Source organism: Pan troglodytes, chromosome 1 (assembly GCF_028858775.2).
Source record: "Pan troglodytes isolate AG18354 chromosome 1, NHGRI_mPanTro3-v2.0_pri, whole genome shotgun sequence".
NCBI classification, from domain to species: domain Eukaryota; kingdom Metazoa; phylum Chordata; class Mammalia; order Primates; family Hominidae; genus Pan; species Pan troglodytes.
This window is the reverse complement of record NC_072398.2, coordinates 88,528,967-88,547,848: the sequence shown is the minus strand read 5'-3', so window position 1 is coordinate 88,547,848 and position 18,882 is coordinate 88,528,967. Positions and strand designations below refer to the sequence as shown.

At 40.5% G+C, this 18,882-nt stretch overlaps 1 pseudogene; it reads left to right on the top strand.

Annotated features, from left to right (window-relative positions):
• Positions 1-1,040: 1,040 nt before the first annotated feature.
• LOC100609422 (protein SET-like) lies at positions 1,041-17,878 on the top strand (annotated as a pseudogene).
• The last annotated feature ends 1,004 nt before the right edge of the window (positions 17,879-18,882 follow it).

The following is an 18,882-nucleotide window of genomic DNA, read 5'->3' as shown; positions in this document are numbered from 1 at the left end:
TGGTGCGGGTCCTCCGTATGCTGAGCGCTGGTCCCCTGGGCCCACTTTTCTTTCTCTATACTTTGTCTCTGTGTCTCTTTCTTTTCTCAAGTCTCTCATTCCACCCGACGAGAAACGCCCACAGGTGTGGAGGGGCAGGCCACCCCTTCACCAAGTAAGAATCTTAGACAGTCTTCAGGCTCTTATTGGCCAATGGCTCATTATCTGTGAAACATTCCTTCTGGCACAGGCCACAGCGTGGGCAGTAGGAGAATCCTAGGTGAGCACTGTTTCCCATCCTGGCCTCCCGTGTCTGTGGCTCAGCACCATTCTTTCCCTTTGGTGATGCAAAGCCCCAACCTGAGAATGAGGAGGACTATATTTCTGTAGAAAATAGCCTTCCCCAAAAAACCTCAAGTGGGTTATGCATGGAAGCCATCTCCTACCTCTTAAACTCTTCAATGTGTCCCTAAGCCTTGCCACTCTCTCTCCTGACACTGTGGCTACAGGCACCAACGTCACCTGCCTGACAGTGTCTGGTCTGGACTGCTCCTGAGTGTCTTGGCTTCCCAGCCAAAGGTCATCATCATCACAGCCTCTGACCAGAGGTCCCCTATAGCATGAACTGACCCCACAGAGAAGGGCCACTAAGGCCAGATCACCTGGCCACATGGAGCTCATCATGAGCACATTTATCTGGATAAGGAAAAAAAAAACCTGCAAAACCAAAATGAAAATACAGAATTTCCCCAAACTCCGAAACCTCTCCTAGTAGACCTGACTGAAGAGTCTAAAACTGGCCTGGGGAAAGCACTGGGAAAAAACACCCTGGGGTCCGCCCTGCTGGGTAAGATGAGGAAGCCCACAGGGCAGATGGCTGATATGGAGGCTGAGCAGACTAGTCAACCAGATAGCCCTGTTGTGGCGCTGGGGCTGTTAGGGTTGAGGGGAGAGTGGAAAGAAAACTGGGCTTTGAAGTGGCTCTAGCCCGGATCCAGGCCCAGGCTCTACTCAGCTCCTTTATGCTGAATGCTCATGCCTGCCATCAGCTCCCTGGCCAGATGGGTGAGCTGAGTGATCAGGCCTGGGGAGGAGGGCTGAAAATCCCACTGGCAGTGCCTTCTTCCCCCTATCCTGTCTGTGGTGCTGGGATTGCCCACTGCAAGGCCCTCACCAGGTGTCTCACATCAGTACCTCCTCCAGCAGTTCAGACCTGCTTTAGGGAACTGGAGTCTGGAAGTGGAGAGACATCTGAGGGTCTTTGCCATCTGAGGACTTCCTCTCAAACTGCTGTCATTTCCACTGATGCTCCTCCATCCTTCCAGACCCCAGACCCAATATGTGGGGATCCCTGCCTTCCTGGGGCCTGCGCTGAACTGACTCTGAATTCTTCATGTCCCTTAAGGGGTGACTGTGACCGAGAAAGAGTCACTGCTTCACAGACTCTCTCCACAGCATTTTTAGAAACATTCATGGTAGGAATGGGGTGCTTCCTACTACCTTTCAAATGACCTCATGCGGCAGTCATGTAATTTGCTAGCCTGCTTTTTACTGGCATACGTTGTTAAAGAAAGGGAAATGCCCATGCCACTCTACTCCTCTAGGAAGGAATAGGGTTCAGGAACTGGTGACAGTGGCTATTGAGTCACCAGCCTCAGATCTTTTCTGTGCTCCAAAAACTGCCTCCCATAACCCTGGTCTGCATTGTTAGACAGAGTGGTAGATAGAAGATAATTTGCAAAGTACCCTGGAAACCCTGGATAACCACTATCGGAAGCAGAATTCATTTCTGTCTCTGAATAGTTCTGGTCCTTAACTAACCAATGACCTCCCTGAGAAACAGAGACAGCTGGGGAAATGGGGGCTGTGTGCTCCATGAAGTCATTTAACGACCCTCTGAGATACTCGTGGGCCATTTATGCAGTCCAGAGCAGCAATTCCTGCACCGTCACACCAAAGAGGTGGGCTGACCTGAAGTGAGTCCAGGAAAGAGGGGAGAGCTAGGACACTTAAGCTGCTTGGAAAAGCTAGCTATAGGGTAGAAATCTTCAGTGAAGAATTCTAACTGGGACCACTGGAGAGAGAGGTGAATTGTGGAGAGTAACTCCAGATGAAGCCAAGTGGTGGAAGCCCAATCCACCTGCTTCTCCATCCACTTGCTTCTTCTCCATCCACCCCCCTCTTCTCCATCTACCTGCCTGCCCCAGCACTGACCATGAGAAAACCATTTCATTGGTTTAAAATATAGTGATTCTAAACATCCTTTAATGATATAGATATACTTACAAGGAGTAACTAATCTAATTGTCTACCACTTAATGACTTTATCAGATAGAACTGCTAGTTAAGAGAAAAATATTTAGGAATTGTAGTCTTTTTTTGACTTTACGGTTCCATCCTCCAATGGTTAATTTTATGGGTCAACTAGATGGCATTATGAAGTGGCCAGATTAAACAGTATTTCTGAATGTGTCTGTGAGGGTGTTCTGGATGAGATTAGCATTTGAATCATGGACTCAGGAAAGTAGATTGCCCTCCTCAATGTGGTGGGCATCATCCAATTCATTGAGGGCCTGACTAGAACAAAAAGGCAGAAAGAGGAATTTGTCCCTTTTGCTTCCCGCCTGCCTGTTGAGCCCTTGTACTGGGATTTACACCATCAGCTCCCCTGGTTCTCAGGCCTTCAAACTCGAACTGGAATTACACCACTGGCTTTCCTGGATCTCCAGCTTGCAGACAGCAGGTCATGAAACTTCTCAGTCTCCATAATCACATGAGCCAATTCCTCATAATAAATCTTTTTATGTATATATATCCTGTTGATTCTGTTTCTCTGGAGAACCCTAACTAATATTCATCTCCTCTTTTAAAAATCACAAATGTAATATAGCACTGAAGGAAATGTCTTTAAAAGAAAGAAAATAAAATGTGATCCAGGTATAGTGGCTTATGCCTGTAATCCTAACACTTTGGGAGGCCAAAGCAGGAGGATCATTTGAGGCCAAGAGTTTAAGATCAGCCTGGGCAACATAATGAGACCCCAGCTCTACAAAAAAAAAATTTTTTTTTAATTAGCCAAGCATGGTGGCACATGCCTGTAGTCCCAGGTACTTAGGAGGCAGAGATGGAAGGATTGCTTGAGCCCGGAAGTTCAAGATTACAGTGAGCTATGTTTGTACCATGCAGTCCAGCCTAGGTGACATAGTGAGACCCTGTCAAAAAAAGAAAAAAAGAAAGAAAGGAAAATCTGCCATCATTTTTTAACCATCACAACTGCTTTCAAGTTTGCAGTTTTCCAAACCTTTCTTTATAAGGCAGCAGACGAGTTTAGAACTCTGGCTACATGGTCAGATAGTCCTGGGCCCATGTCCCCATTCTGTTATTTATAAATCATCCCATGTTAGGTAAGTTATTTAATCTCTCTAAGCCACACTTGCCTCATCAGTAACAGAGTTAATATGAAAAAAAATCTCATAGGATTGTTGGGAGAAGTAAATGGCATAAATACAAGTAAGATGTTCACTGCAGCGCCTGACATGTGAAAGCCATTTTGCATTTGGTGTCTATCACTTTTTATGGTTTCCTGAGGTGGTCATGATTAATTAAATGACGAACCCCATAAAGCTGGAGCTGGGGATGCACAGGAAGTTCTGCTGTGTGGTCAAGATCAAGGACACTCCTCAGAGACATGGAGCAGAATGCTTCAGGCACCCTACAAATGAATGTCATTCCTGGGCATCTCTATTGGAGGCAACAATAACTTTGCAACATAAATTAGGGACAAAAACACACTGTAGACTATTAAGACCTTTTAGCAATTGAAGAGAGAGATGGATTTGATGTGATAAGTGTTTTAAAGTCCTGTTATAAAAGAATTGAAATTTCTCAGCATAGACTATCACATTTCATAAAGAAAATATCAGTGTATAATATGTAACAAGAAGAGTTATATATGTAGACTATGAATCAGAACAGAAAATGTGAAACAGAATGAAAATGTGAACTGAACCCTTGGTCACACCTGATGCAGTTTCACAGAATCCACGTGTGGAGGGATTGGAAGACAATACCAAAATCACACAGTACAGTAAATGCAGTTAGTGTTTATTTTCATTGTATAAAATACCTCTGAGGTTCTCATTCTGTATGGCGGGCTTGGTCGCTTCAATTTATCTTTTTGCTTTATTATACAATTTCAAGTAAAAAATGCCTCTGGGTATCATCGTAAGTAAACATCTGATAGGCTAATCTCAAATAATAATTACAGTTAAGATTCTGGTGCCTGGGATAGACACCAAGTGCCTTTTACTAAGCAGCGGCTTAAGTGAAGTTTTTTCTTGCCTCAGTGGGCTATTCATTCCAGAAGAACATTTGTAACTACAGTCACTGGGTTGCACATAGTTTTGTATTTTTTTAAATTTAACATAATACGTTACAATGACTCACAGGTTGTTGCCTAGTTTAATGAAGAACAATTTCTTAAAGAACATTGTGTTCATTATCTCTCCTTGAAAAAAGAACAAATGAAGATCATGAGATTGTTTAAAATGTCAAATTTTGAAAAGCGTTCTATGGAGTAAAAGAAGTAAAGATCATACTCAGAGATAGACACTTCCTTCTTTAGTTTTATTGTTTCTAAATTTTGCTTTGTTGAGCAAGACCATAGAGTTAAAACAACAAGGAGTACGTTTTATCTTAAGAAATTTTCCCAGGGGTGAATAAGTCAGTTAAGAGGCAGCCTCTTTTTCTGTTGTATTTGTCTTTAAGGACGGCTCATGGTGCCCAGTTCTGATGACAGAACCTGGATAAAGACTATTAAAATGAACTCTGGTCTTGTCTGGGCCCCAACTGGCTGGGATATTGTGCTGCATGCTCAGATGGCATTTTGAGACCCAGCCGTCCTTCTTGGATTTCCCTCCAGCCAGAACCTCCAGCAAAAGTTTCTGTGGAGACGTTGACCCTGCAGCTTAGAATATCTACTATTTCTCCTGGATGAGACTCCCACTCCATGAGAAAATCCTTCCCTGGAACAGAGGGCTGGGAGAAAGACAAGCAATTACCGTTGCTTCCTATATTGTTTACTGAACTCTTTAAAACACAAGAATCTATTTTAAGAACATGGGTCCTTAATTTGGCTTGCTCACAGAAGTATGGTATGTCATGGGACTACAAGAAGATGAGAATTCTACAGCAGTACAGCTGAACTTTTCCAAGAGCTCAGCACCAGGTTTAACCTTACTATTAACCACAGGTAATTCACAGATGAGGAAACTGAAGCTTAGAGAGTTAAATAACTTGCTTGAGGTGACGCAGTAAATAAATAGCAGACGCAGTACTTGGATATAATCTCTACTGCCTCTTACGACACTGGCCCAGGATACATGCTGTTTAGCGAAGCCATTATCGGAGTCCTTCATATCTAGGGGCAAGAAGGCCAGATAAGGAGAGACCAGGGAAAGAGAATAGCGGTGATCCTATGCCCTCCCTTTATGACATTCCTTCTAAGCTCTTGCCCCATATCCTAATCTACTTATCATTAAGAATTTTTAACTCTTGACTTCCTTTAGTCTTTCCCGTCTTCTTAGAAACTGCTCCAGCCTTGGCCTGGGGCGCTCTCTTTCTCCCCACTCCTTTCCGCCCTTTGACCTGTCTAGCTCCCAGGAGATTTCTTGCCACTGGCCCAGGTCAACAAACAGACTCATCAGGGGCCTGCCGTAAGCATGACTCTGCTCTTCTTATCCTGAGTTATACACTGAGGCTCCACAGGCCCTGATATTTCTGACGCAAGACAGGTGAGATCCAATATTGGGGCTTAGCCCAGGAAGGCTCTTGGCTTTGCCCAAGAAAGAATTCAAGTGTGAGCTGCTGGTGTTAAACAACAACTTTTACGAAGTGACAGTGTGCAGCAGCAGGACATATACTGTTCCTTGCAGAGCAAGGCTACCCCATAGGCTGTGTGCCCAGAGTAGCAGGTCAGAGGCAGTTATGCACTCACATTTATACCCACTTCTAATTATATGCAAATTAAGGGGCAATTTATGCAGAAATTTTTAGGAAAAGGGTGGTAACTTCCTGGTTGTCAGGTCATTGCCAGGGAAAGGGGCGGTAATTTCTGAGTGTTGCCATAGCAATGGTAAACTGACATGGTACACTGGTGGGTTTGTATTATGGAAAACTGCTTCCACTCCAGCCCTGTTTCAGCTAGTCCTCAACTTGGTCCTGTGTCTGAGCCCTGCTTCCAGAGTCAAGTCCCACATCCTACTTTACTTCCACTATTTGACAGACTCATGGCTCTCTATTTGGGATCTTAGAGATCCCTTACCCTACTCCCTTGCTCCTCACTCTTGGGGTCCCCAGTGTCTGTCTGTTGTTTCCGTCTTTATGTCTGTATGTACCCATTATTTAGCTCCCACTTGCAAGTGAGGACATGTGATCATTAATTTTCTGTTTTTGTGTTAATTTACTTAGGATAATGGCCTCGAGCTGCATCCATGTTGCTGCAGAAGACATGATTTCATTCTTTTTTACAGCTGCATAGTATTCCACTGTGTACACATACCACATTTTCTTTATCCAGCCCACTGTTGATGGGCACCTAAATTGATTCCATGACTTTGCTACTGTGAATAGTGCTGCAATAAACATATGAGTACAGGTGTCTTTTTGATAAAACTACTTCTTTTCCTTTCAGTAGATGCCCAGTAGTGGAATTGCTGAATCAAATGGTAGTTCTAAAATAACTTTGAAAAATCTCCATACTGTTTTCCATAGGGGTTGAACTTATTTACATTCCCACCAACAGTGTATAGTGTCCCCTTTTCTCCACATCCTTGCCAACATTTGTTATTTTTTCACTTTTTAAGAATAGCCATTCTAGCATGTGTGAGATGGTATTTCGTTGTGGTTTTAATTTGCATTTCTCTGATTATTAGTGATACTGAGCCTTTTTCATATGTTTCTTGGCCACTTGCTATCCTCTTTTGAGAAGTGTCTCTTCATGTCTTTTGCCCACTTCTTAATGGTTGATATAAATGGATGTTTTTCACCTCCAAATGTTGAAATGTAATTCCCAGTGTTGGAGGTGGAGCCTAGTGGGAGGTGTTTGGGTCGTAGAGGCAGATCACTCATGAATGGCTTGGTGTCTGTCCCACAATAATGAGTTCATGGAAGAGCTGGTTGTGTAAAAGAGCATGGCATCTCTCTCACTCCCTCTCTTGCCATGTGACATGCCTGCTTCCCATCACCTTCCACTATGATTGTAAGCTTCCTGAGGCCTCACCAGATGCTGGTGCCATGTTTGTACGGCCTGCAGAACTATCAGCCAAAAAAAACCTCTTTTCTTTATAAATTACCCAGTCTCAGGCATTCTTTCATAGCAATGCAAAATGGACTAACACCATGGGGTTATTGGTTTCTTTCTTGTTGATTTGCTTAAGTTCCTTACAGATTCTGGATATTAGTCCTTTGGTGGATGCATAGTTTGCAAATATTTTCCCCCTTTCTGTAGGTTGTATTTACTCTGTTGATTTTTTTTTTCTTTTGCTGTGCAGGAGCTCTTTAGTTTAATTAACTCCCATTTGTCAATTTTTGTTTTTGCTGTATTTGTGTTTGAGATATTAGTCATAAATTCTTTGTCTAGATTAATGTCTAGAAGAGTTTTTCCTAGCTTTTCTTCTAGGATTATTATAGTTTGAAGTCTAACATTTAAGTCTTTAATTCATCTTGAGTTAATTTTTGTATATGGGGAGGGGTAGGGGTTCACTTTCTTTCTTCTGCACATGACTAGACTGTTTTCCCAGCACCATTTATTGAATAGAGTGTCCTCGCCCCATTGTTCACTTTTGTTGACTTTGTCAAAGATCAGTTGGTTGTAGGTTTATGGCTTTATTTCTGGGTGTCATGTTCTGTTCTATTGATCTATGTGTTCGTTTTTGTACCAGTACCATGCTGTTTGGGTTACTATGACCCTGTAGTATAGTTTGAAGTTGGGTAATGTGGTACCTCTGGCTTTGTTCTTTTGCTTAGGATTGCTTTGGCTAGCCAGGCTCTTTTTGGTTCCATGTGAATTTTAGAATTGTTTTTTTTCTAATTCTGTGAAAAATGATGGTAATTTGATAAGAATTCTGTTAATTCGTAGATTGTTTGGGGAAGCATGGACATTTAAATGATATTGATTCTTCCAATCCATGAGCATGGACTGTTTTTCCATTTGCTGTCTCATCTGTGATTTCTGTCATCCATGTATTGTAGCTCTCCTCATAGAGATCTTTCACCTCGTTAGTCAAATGTATTCTTAGGTATTTTATATTTTGTGGCTATTGTAAATGGGATTGAGTTATTGATTTGGTTCTCAGCTTGAATGTGATTGGTGTATAGAAATGCTACTGATTTTTGTATGTTGATTTTGTATCCTGAACCTTTACTGAGGTTCTTTATCAGGTCTAGGAGCCTTTTAGAATAATCTTTAGGGCCTTCTAGGTGCAGGATCATGTTGTCAGTGAACAGAGATAATTTGACTTTATTTTTTCCTATTTGAATGCCTTTTATTTCTTTTTCTTGCCTGATTGTTCTGACTAGGGTTTCCAGTACTAAATTAAATACAAGTGGTGAAAGTGGACATCCTTGTCTTGTTCCAGTTCTTAAGGGGAATGCTTACAAATTTTGCCCATTCTATAGGATATTAGCTGTGGTTTTTGTCATGGATTGTTATTATTTTGAGGTATATTCCTTTAGTGCCTAGTTTGTTGAGGGTTTTTCTCATGAAGAGATGTTGAATTTTATTGAATGCTTTTTCTGCATTTATTGAGATGATCATATGGTTTTTGTTTTTAATTCTGTTTATGTGGTGAATCACATTTATTGATTTGTGTATGCTGAATTATGTCTGCATCCCAGAAGTAAAGCCAACTTAATCCTGATGAATTGTCTTTTTGATGTGCTGCTGAATTCAGTTTGCTAGTATTTTGTTGAGGGTTTTTGCATCTATGTTCATCAGGAGTATTAACTTGTAGTTTTCTTTATCTGTCGTGCCCTTGCCAGACTTTGATATGAGGATGATACTGGCTTTATAGAATGAATTGAGGAAGAATCCTTCCTCCTCAATTTCTTGGAATAGTTTTAGTAAGATTGGTACCAGCTGTTCTTTGTACGTCTGGTAGATTTCCACTGTGAGTCCGTCTAGTTCTGGGCATCTTTTGGTTGGTAGTTTTTTTTTATTACTGATTCAGTTTTGCAACTCATTGTTGGTCTGTTAATAATTTCAGTTTCTTCCTGGATCAATCTTAGAAGTTTATGGGTTTCCAGGAATTTATCCATTTCCTTTAGATTTTCTAGTTTGTGTGCATAGAGCTGTTCATAGTGGTCTCTGAGGATCTTTCGTATTTCTGCAATATTAATTGTAATGTCACCTTTGTCATTTCTGATTGTGCTTATTTGGGATCTTTTCTTTTTTTTTTTCTTGGTTATTCTAGTTAGCAGTCTATCAATCTTATTCATCCTTTCAAACAACCAACTTTATTTTTTTGATCCTTTGTGTGAGGTTTTTTTTTTTTTTTTGTCTCAGGTTCATTTATTTTTGCTCTGATTTTAGTTATTTCTTTTCTTCTGCTAGCTTCATCAAAAAAGGTTATCATTGCATGGTTATATGTAGCTAAAGGAACATGAAGACAAATATGAATTAGAACCACAGGGATTTCACTCATTACTTGTACGACCTTGGATAAGTCATGGTGTTGGCGAAAATCAGTTTTCTTATCTATAAAATAATGCACTACAAGTTATCTCACATAGTGGATGCTATGATGTGCTGTTCAGATCTCCCCCTCAAGACCAAAGCAGTCATTCCCCATGCAGGAAGTATTGGTGGCTGACAGCTCTCAGCTGAGTTCCTCCCCAGGAACTGCCCTTAGCCAGTTCCTTCCCTGAGGAACCCACATCAAACAACTGGGCCAACTGGTTGATGAAAGGATATAAAAGTCCAGTCCCCTTTTGCCTCAGTTTGCAACAGCTCTGAGGGTCATTCCAGCTCCAGGGCTCCTCATTGAGTCAGCTGAGGACTTTGTTGCAACTGCATCCACAGCTCAACTTCTTCCTCTGCTCACTCTTACTTCCCTCACTCCCTCACAGGTATTGATTATTTCATGGGCACTCCTCCATAAACTTTTCACACACAAATCTCCATCTCAGAGTCTGATTTTTGAAAACCTGAGCAAAGATACCTAATATGCCTTTTGAATGTTAAAACAGCAGTGTATATAAAGTACAGTATTTGCTATATTGTGAACACTCAATATTTGCTATTCTCTTCTCTTCCTCATTGTTTTGATCTGTTTTTCTTTCATTCCTGCAAGGATACACAACCCAGGACTTTCCATAGGAGGCAGTGTCTCCCCTTTCACCTGATCAAAACTCCTTTTTGCACACAAATAATTAAACACATTCTTGGAAAGCCATTCATTCTTTGATGGAAGCCACCAAAAGTCTTAAGCAGCTGAGTGACCTGTTCATATTTTTGCTTTAGAAAGATTACCTTGCCTGGGCGTGGTGGGATTACACACCTGTAATCCCAGCACTTTGGGAGGCTGAGGTGGGCAGATCACCTGAGGTCAGGAGTTTGAGACCAGCCTGACCAATATGATGAAGCCCCATCTCTACTAAAAATACAAAAATTAGCCAGGCCTGGTAGCATGTGCTTGTAATCCCACTACTTGGGAGCCTGAGATGGGAGAATCACTTGAACCTGGGAGGCGGAGGTTGCAGTAAGCCAAGATTGCACCATTGCACTCCAGCCTGGGGCAACAAGAGTGAAAATCTGTCAAAAAAAAAAAAAAAAACAAGAAAGAAAAGAAAAGATTACTTTGGCCTTGGTGTGAGAGAAATTTAGGTAGACCTACAGGCTAGGAACAGATTTGAAGAAATGATGGGTCTTAACTGGAGAAGTAGCAATGAGGTGGGAGAGAAGGAGGTCCATTGGAGAGTTATCTCATAGGTGGATTTTTCAGGGTTTGGTGACTAATTGAATGTGGGCTGTGAAGGATAGTGGCCTATATACTATGGCCTTTACACTTCCAGTTCAGTTTCCCAGTAGATGGCAATGCCATTCTCTAAGAAAGGAAGTATAAGAGGTGGAGATAACTTAGGGGCAAAATTGAGAGCAAGGGGTATAAAATTATTTGTTGGCTTGGGATATGGTCAGTTTAAATGTTTATGGTTCATGCATATGGAGATTTCCAGGGGCTATTTGAAAACACAGAGCTGACTTTGAGAGGAGAAGTATAATCTGAAGGAAAGCAAACAAATGTAGAAGTCATATTTTCAACTCCTTCATTTCACCCCAAGAAAGCTAATACTTAGAGACTAAAACTTCTAAGGGACTTACCATATGGCTAGTTTTCGAAAAGCCGTAACCAGAAACCAAATCTCTTGGGTTTAGGTCAATCCACCCATATCCTGATTGAGTTTCATTATGCTCTATTTACCTTCATGGTTCCCCAATCTAACAATGCCTGGCATACAGCAAGTGCTAAAAATGTTTGTGGAATGAATATACTGATTGTGGCCTTTTTTGGTGGGGGTAGAACTGGCCCCACATCTTCACATCATCACTGGAATTATACCTCAGAAGCATCTTGGAAGTCAGCAGACCTAGGGAAGTCCTACTTAGCCATGAAATTTGCATTTCCCCAGGTACCTCCCAACCCCTCTCCACTTCCTCTGAGAGCAAAACCTCCGTTGTTCATGTCACACCCATGGGCAGCCTTTGTGCTCAGTACACAGACCTGATTGAGAAGATTGATAAAAGCAAAATAGAAAGAAGCCGTGATCTGGGTCATATGAGTTATACAATCATTTCCCTCTTATTTTACACTTGGGGAAACTTAGGCTAAGAGATCTTGTCTTAATTCATTAAAATTAGAGTTGCCAGCCCAGAAGAGAGGAAGGAGAAGTTTGGGACAGAGGAAGGCAACTAATACTTATTGAGCACTTACTGTATGGCAGACTTTATGTGGAATGATTTATTGAGGTTATCTCATTTAATCCTGATTTTAAAAATCATCCACATACGGAAACCGAGGTTTAGAAAGTTTACTTTTCCTGAGGTTCAGAAGCTGGTAAATGACGGTTCTGGAACTCAAACTCAAGGCTGTCTGGCTCCAAAGGTCATGCTCCTTCCCCTATACCACACAACCTCCCAGAAGCTTGAAATGTGGTTCTGGGTACTAGGTATAAGCTTGAAGACCAACCAAACATGCTCATTCCAGTGCTCTCTCTAGGAGCCAACAAGCCCTCCAACATTGCCCCCCTAGAAGGTCCTGCAAAATTGAGTTGTCTAGGGTTTGACAGAGTCCAGAAGACATTTTCGAACATAAGAAGGGCAATGGGTCAAGCCCCAGGGAGTACCCAGTAGTATCAACAAAGAAAGGAGAATGTGTATTTGACTTCCAGCCTCAGCCCTGCTGGTAACTTGCCAGACGGCCTTGGCCTGGCCACTTCCTTCCTGTCCACCACCAAGATTACAGAAAATTAGGAAATGCAAATTTTATGGGCTTCCCTGCTGACGATTTCTAAGTCTTCTTTGTAGTAATCATTCCTATCACAAAGAGGGTGGGAAACGGTGATTATGGACCAGGGAGAGAGTCCTATTCCTAAGAAGTGGTTCTTGGACTTTGGAGAGGCAACAATTGGTTTGAGTCTTAACAAATGAGTGGGAGTTTGTTAGGTCAATGAGGAGTGGGAGGGGATTCCAGGAAGTGTAAAAGCTTGAGCAAAGGCATTGAGTAAATTCGGGGAATTGCTAGCAGTTCAGGAAGGTTGCAGCATTCAGTGCAAAGGAGGGGCCAAACTAGAAATTGGACAGGAGAAAATCACAGAAACCAAGCCACATAAGGATCAGTAGAACCCTGTAGGCTCTCCAACGAGCCTATCCTTGAAGGATTTAAGCATGAAAATGTTGTCATTATTAAACCTATGCTTTAAAGAGGTCCTTCTGCTCTGTGTTGCTGTCCTCTGCCAGAGATAGCAAGACTGACAGAGGCTGTGCTCCTGTAGCCTGGGAGCCAGAATGGAGAGACACATTGGGCAGAGCCCGGCAGAGTCACAGGAACTTGTAGTCCCCATCTGTTTATTATTCATGGAAGCTTTCTCCTTTTCTTGATTGGATCAACAGAAAAATAAACTGTCGTCTTTGGCAGATGATTCAATGGGAATTCAAGGGATTCAATGGGAATTCAAGGTTGAAAATGATAATGTACTCTGAGAACTCACAGGTCTATAAAAGGAGAGGCCTATACAAGGAAAGAAGAGGATGTGGTAAATGCAGAACAGACCCTCAGCATCTTGAAGGACCATCAAGGGGAAATAAGTATTGCAGACCTTTCATTAATCTGTGTAGTTAACTGTTTATTTGAAAGTAATGTCAAAAGAGCTGCAAGAAAAAATTATTATTAATAATAGTACAAAGAACACGCTTATAAATATCCTGCAGGGAGGGGGCTACAAGTTGGCTGTGACTGTGAATACCTCTCTGTGATGTTTTGCCCATTTTGCTTTAATATTAGCTAGCTCTCTCTCTCTCTTTCTGTCTCTATTTGAACTATTATAGGGTAGGTTGCATATGTCATGGCTCTTTATCTTAAATACATCAGTGTAAAGAATTAGGATAATTTCTGACACAACTACAATACAGTTATCACTTAAGTAAATTTTACATTGATAACAATATTCTTGTCTAACCTACTGTTTGCATTTCAATTTTGTCGGTTGACCCTTTGTAACCATATTTTTCCCTCCAGGTCAGGATCCAGTCCAGTATCAGGTATTGCATTTAGTTGTTGTATCTCTTTAGTATCCTTCAACTGTAACATTTCCACAGCTATATCTTCTCCTTTATGACATGGATATATTTGAAGAATGCAGTCTTCCCACCCTTTCTTTTTTTTTTTTTTTTTTTTGAGATAGAGTCTTGCTCTGTCACCCAGGCTGGAGTGCAATGGTGCAATCTCGGCTCACTGCAATCTCCACCTCCCGGGTTCAAGCGATTCTCCTGCCTCAGCCTCCTGAATAGCTGGCGTGCACCACCACACCCAGCTAATTTTTTTGGATTTGTATTTTTAGTAGAGATGGGGTTTCACCATGTTGGTCAGGCTGGTCTCAAACTCCTGACCTCATGATCCGCCTGCCTCAGCCTCCCAAAGTCCTGGGACTACAGCCTCTCTTTTTTAATAGCAAATTCCTCACTTGGGGTTTTTTGGTATTTCCTTATGATTAGGTTCACATTATGCATTCCCAGACTAGGTACTACCCAAGTGACATTGTACCCTCAAGGTATCACATCTAGAGACCCTTGATGTCTTCTCATCGATAATGTTAATTTTAATCACCTGGCCAATATATTGCCAACACATTGCCAGATTTCTCTATTGTATAGTTACTTTTTCTTTTTTGATTTTAACTAATAACTATGTGTTGGCATACAGTGGAAGGCCATGCAGACATCTTACTCCTCATCAAAATTTCCTCTGAGATTTAGCATCCATTGATAATTTTTGCCTGAGCTGGTCTTAATTGTGATAGCTGCAAAATAATAACTTTCTTCACTTTAGCACCTCACTCCATATTTGGCATTCTACTGCAAGCAAGAACCCTCCCTTTATCTATCTGATCTATCGCATCTGTCTTCTCTAGTCAGTTTTGGTAGTCTGTGTGATTCTTGAAATTTTTCCATTTCGTCTAATTTATTTCCATACAATTATTCATACTATCCCCCTTGTAATCATTTTTATTCCTTTAAAGTCAATAGTAATATCCCCTTTTAATTCTTGATTTTGGTCCTTTGAGTCTTCTCCGTTTTTCATTTTATCATTCTACCTAAACATTTGTCAGTTTTGCTGATCTTTTCAAATAACCAAACTTTAAATTTGTTTTTCTCTTATTTTTGTATTCTCTCCTTCATTTCTTTCCATTTTTATCTTTATTATTTTCTCCCTCTTGCTTGCTTTGAGCTTAGTTTATTCTTCTTTTTATAGTTTCTTAATGAACTTAGTTCTTCTTTTTATAGTTTTCTTTCTTTCTTTCTTTCTTTCTTTCTTTCTTTCTTTCTTTCAGACAGGGTCTCACTGTGTCACTCAGGCTGGAGTACAGTGGCACAGTCACAGCTCACTGCAGCCTTGATCTCCTAGGTTCAAGCAACCCTCCTACCTCAGCCACCAAAGTAGCTGGGACTACAGGCATAAGCCACCACACCTGGCTAATTTTTAAAATTTTTTTGTAGAAACAAGGTCTCACTACGTTGCTGGTCTTGAACTCCTGAGGTCAAGTGATCCTCCTGCCTCCGCTTCTCAAAGTGTTAGGGTTACAAGAATGAGCCACTAATCCCAGCCTATAGTTTCTTAAGGTAGAAGGTTAGATTATTGATTTCAGATCTTTCTGTTTTAATTTAGGCATTTACAGCTATAAAAGTTTCTCTAAGCATTGATTTCCTGCATCTCATAAGTTTTTGATATGTAATATTTTTAGTTGTATTCATCTCAAAGTATTTTGTAATTTCCTCTATGATTTATTCTTTGACCCATTGTTTTAGAAGTACATAGCTTGATGAATTTTCCAAATATCCTTCTGTGATTGATCTATAATTTCACTCCATTGTGGTTAAAAACATACTTTTGACATTTCTGTAATTTTAGTCATTTCATATTTGTTGAGACTTGTTTTATAGCCCAACATATAGTCTATCCTGGAGAATGTTCCATGTGCATTTGAGAACAACAAACACATACTCTGCTGTTGTTGGGTAAAGTGTCCTATAGACTTTGGTTAAGTTTAGTTGGTTTATAATGTTGTTTAAGTCTTCTATTTCCTTGTTGATTTTATGTATAGTTGTTCAATCCATTATTGAAAATGGGATATTGAATTCTCCAGTTATTATTGTTGAATTGTCTATTTATCCCTTCAATTCAGTAAGTTTTTGCTTCATGTATTTTGGGGCTCTGTGCATATATATTAATAATTGTTATAACTTCTTGATGCATTAACTCTTATTATTATAAAATGTCCTTCTTTGTCTTTACAACAATTTTTGTCTTAAATCATATTTTGACTGATCTCAGTTTCTAAACCCAGGTCTCTTTTGGTTATTGCTTCCATAACATAATATACCTTTTTCCACCTTTTACTTTCAACCTATAGGTGTATTTGAATCTAAACAGTGTCCTTTGTACACAACATATAGTGGACCCATTTTTTTTAATCCACTCTAATAACCTCTGCCTTTTATTTGTAATGTTTAATCCATTTATATTTAATGTAATTTCTGATATGGTAGGATTTATGTTTGCCATTTTCCTATTCGTTTTCTATTGGTTTTTTTTGTGTGTATGTTCTTCTCTTTCTTTATTAGTGCCCTCTTTTGTATTAAATATATTTTTTCTACTGTACACTTAAGTTCCCTTGTCATTTTTTTTTACTGTATTTATTTTCTTCATAATTGGTTTGGAGATTACAATGATCTTAATTGCAATAATATAATACTTTGTTCTCACACAGCTTTTTCTCCTGCCCACATTTTTTGCTGTTATTGTCATACAAATTACATCTTTATACATGTGTGTCATTAACACAGATTTATAATTATTGTTCTATAAAATTGTCTTTTAAATCAGATAAGAGAAAAAATTACAAACAAAAACTACACTTATATTGTCTTTTATATACATTTTGTGTATCGTATGCCAGGGCAGCATGCGCGAGCAAGTGCTGGGAGAGCGAGCGAACGGGGAGCGGAGGCGGCCTGACTGAGCGAGCGCCAGCGAGTGTGGAGTTAGGGGAAGCCGCCTACCCCCGACCCGCTTCCCCATTCCTTCTCTCCCCGTTCCCGTTTCCCCCCCAAACCACCACACCCCGCCCCCCGCCCCCCGACTCCGAGCAGCACCAAGTCTGTGCCAACGGCTAAAGTCAGTAGAAAGGAGCTCAACTCCAACCGCAACCGGGCAGACGAGACCTCAGAAAAAGAATAGCAAGCAGCAATTGAACACATTTGTGAAGTACAAAATGAAACAGACTTCATGAACAAGCCAGTGAGGAGAATTTGAAAGTAGAACAGAAATAGAACAAACTCTGCCAATCATTTTTTCAGAAGAGGTCAGAATTGATCATTGATTGCCCAAATCCCACATTTTTGGGTAACATCATTTGTCAATCACCCACGAGTGTCTGCACTGCTTGTGGAGGAGGATGAAGAGGCACTGCATTATTTGACCAGAGTTGAAGTGACATAATTTGAAGATACTAAATCAGGTTACAAAATAGATTTTTATTTTGATGAACATCCTTACTTTGAAAATAAACTCCTCTCCAAAGAATTTCATCTAAATGAGAGTGGTGATCCGTCTTCAAAGTCCACTGAAATCAAATGGAAATCTTGAAAGGATGTAACGAATCGTTCAAGTTGAACGAAGAATAAAGCCAGTAGGAAGAGGCAACCTGAGGCACCAGAGAGCTTCTTGACCTGCTTTACTGACCATTCTGATGCAGGTGCTGGTGAGTTATGAGAGGTCATCACAGGTAGTACTTGGCCAAACCCATAACAGTGCTGCTTGGTTCCCAATGTGGATGATGAAGAAGAAGGAGAAGAACAAGATGATGATGATGATGAAGAAGAGGAAGGATTATAAGACAGTGATGAAGAAGGGGATGAGGATGAAGGCGAAGAAGAGGAAGATGATGATGAAGTTGAGGAAGGAGAGGAGGATGAAGGAGAAGATGACTAACAGAACATTGATGTTCTGAACAATTTTTTTTTTAAATTTTCTCCAATCCCTGGGAGCAAGTTGCAGTCTTTTTTCTTTTTTTCCCCTCTTGTGCTCAGTCGCGCTGTTCTTGAGGTCTCTTTTCTCTACACCATGGTTTTCAACTTATTTGGGGGGAAATGCCTTGAGCATAATACAATGGGAAAAGATTCTCTACCCCTTTCTCTTCAGAATTCATTCTTATCTTTTCCTGTCTGAACAGAAACTGTATGGAATCAACACCACCAAGCTCTGTGGGAGAAAAGAAAAACCTTCTCCCTTTGCTCTGCTGGAAGCTGGAGAGTGCCAGACCCCTGTGTAGCAGTGCATAGAATTCTAGCTTCTTTTCTCCTTTCTCTGTATATTGGGTTCAGAGAGTACAGTGTGTCTCCGTGTGAATATGGACCATCATTTATCAACATGTATCTGTCTACTTTCTCTTGTTTAAAAAAAGAAAAAAAAAACCTTTAAAAAATGAGGTTATAGAAAGTCATTGAAGGGTGGGTATGAGATGTTTGGGTGGGTTAAGTGGGCATTTTAACAACATGGCTTCTCCTTTGGCATGTTTATTTTTAAACTTTCTTTTTGTTTCACTGGAAAGGAAAGATGATGCTCAGTTTTAAACATTAAAAGTGTACAGATTTCTTTGTTACAATAAAACTAAATGTATACACACAATAATAATAATAATGAAGCGGCTATGTAGTGTACGGTATATCTGGCCTGAGGACCTGGCCAGTGCTACCAGTAACTATCTTTGACTTTACCTGGAAATTTGCAAAAGAATAGAGCTGACTATTCTCCAGTTTTACCCCTCCAAAGCCCTTGCAAGAGACGGGGGAGGGATCACTGACCTTTTTCAGTGTCTCTTGCCTTACTAGTTTTTCCTTAGAAAAAAATACACCCCACTTTACCATGAATATATATATAAGGTTCTTTACTGAATTGTTCAGTAGATCTCAAAAGAACGGGGAACTTGAGAAAGAACAAAGGTTATAAAAATTTGCATAATGAAGCATAGTATCACAAGCCTGGAAAACAATTGGGGCTGATTCAGCTTGATGAAGAATTCTAAAGTTTTGCACATTAAATCTTGCTATCTAGATGCTAATATTTAGCTTTT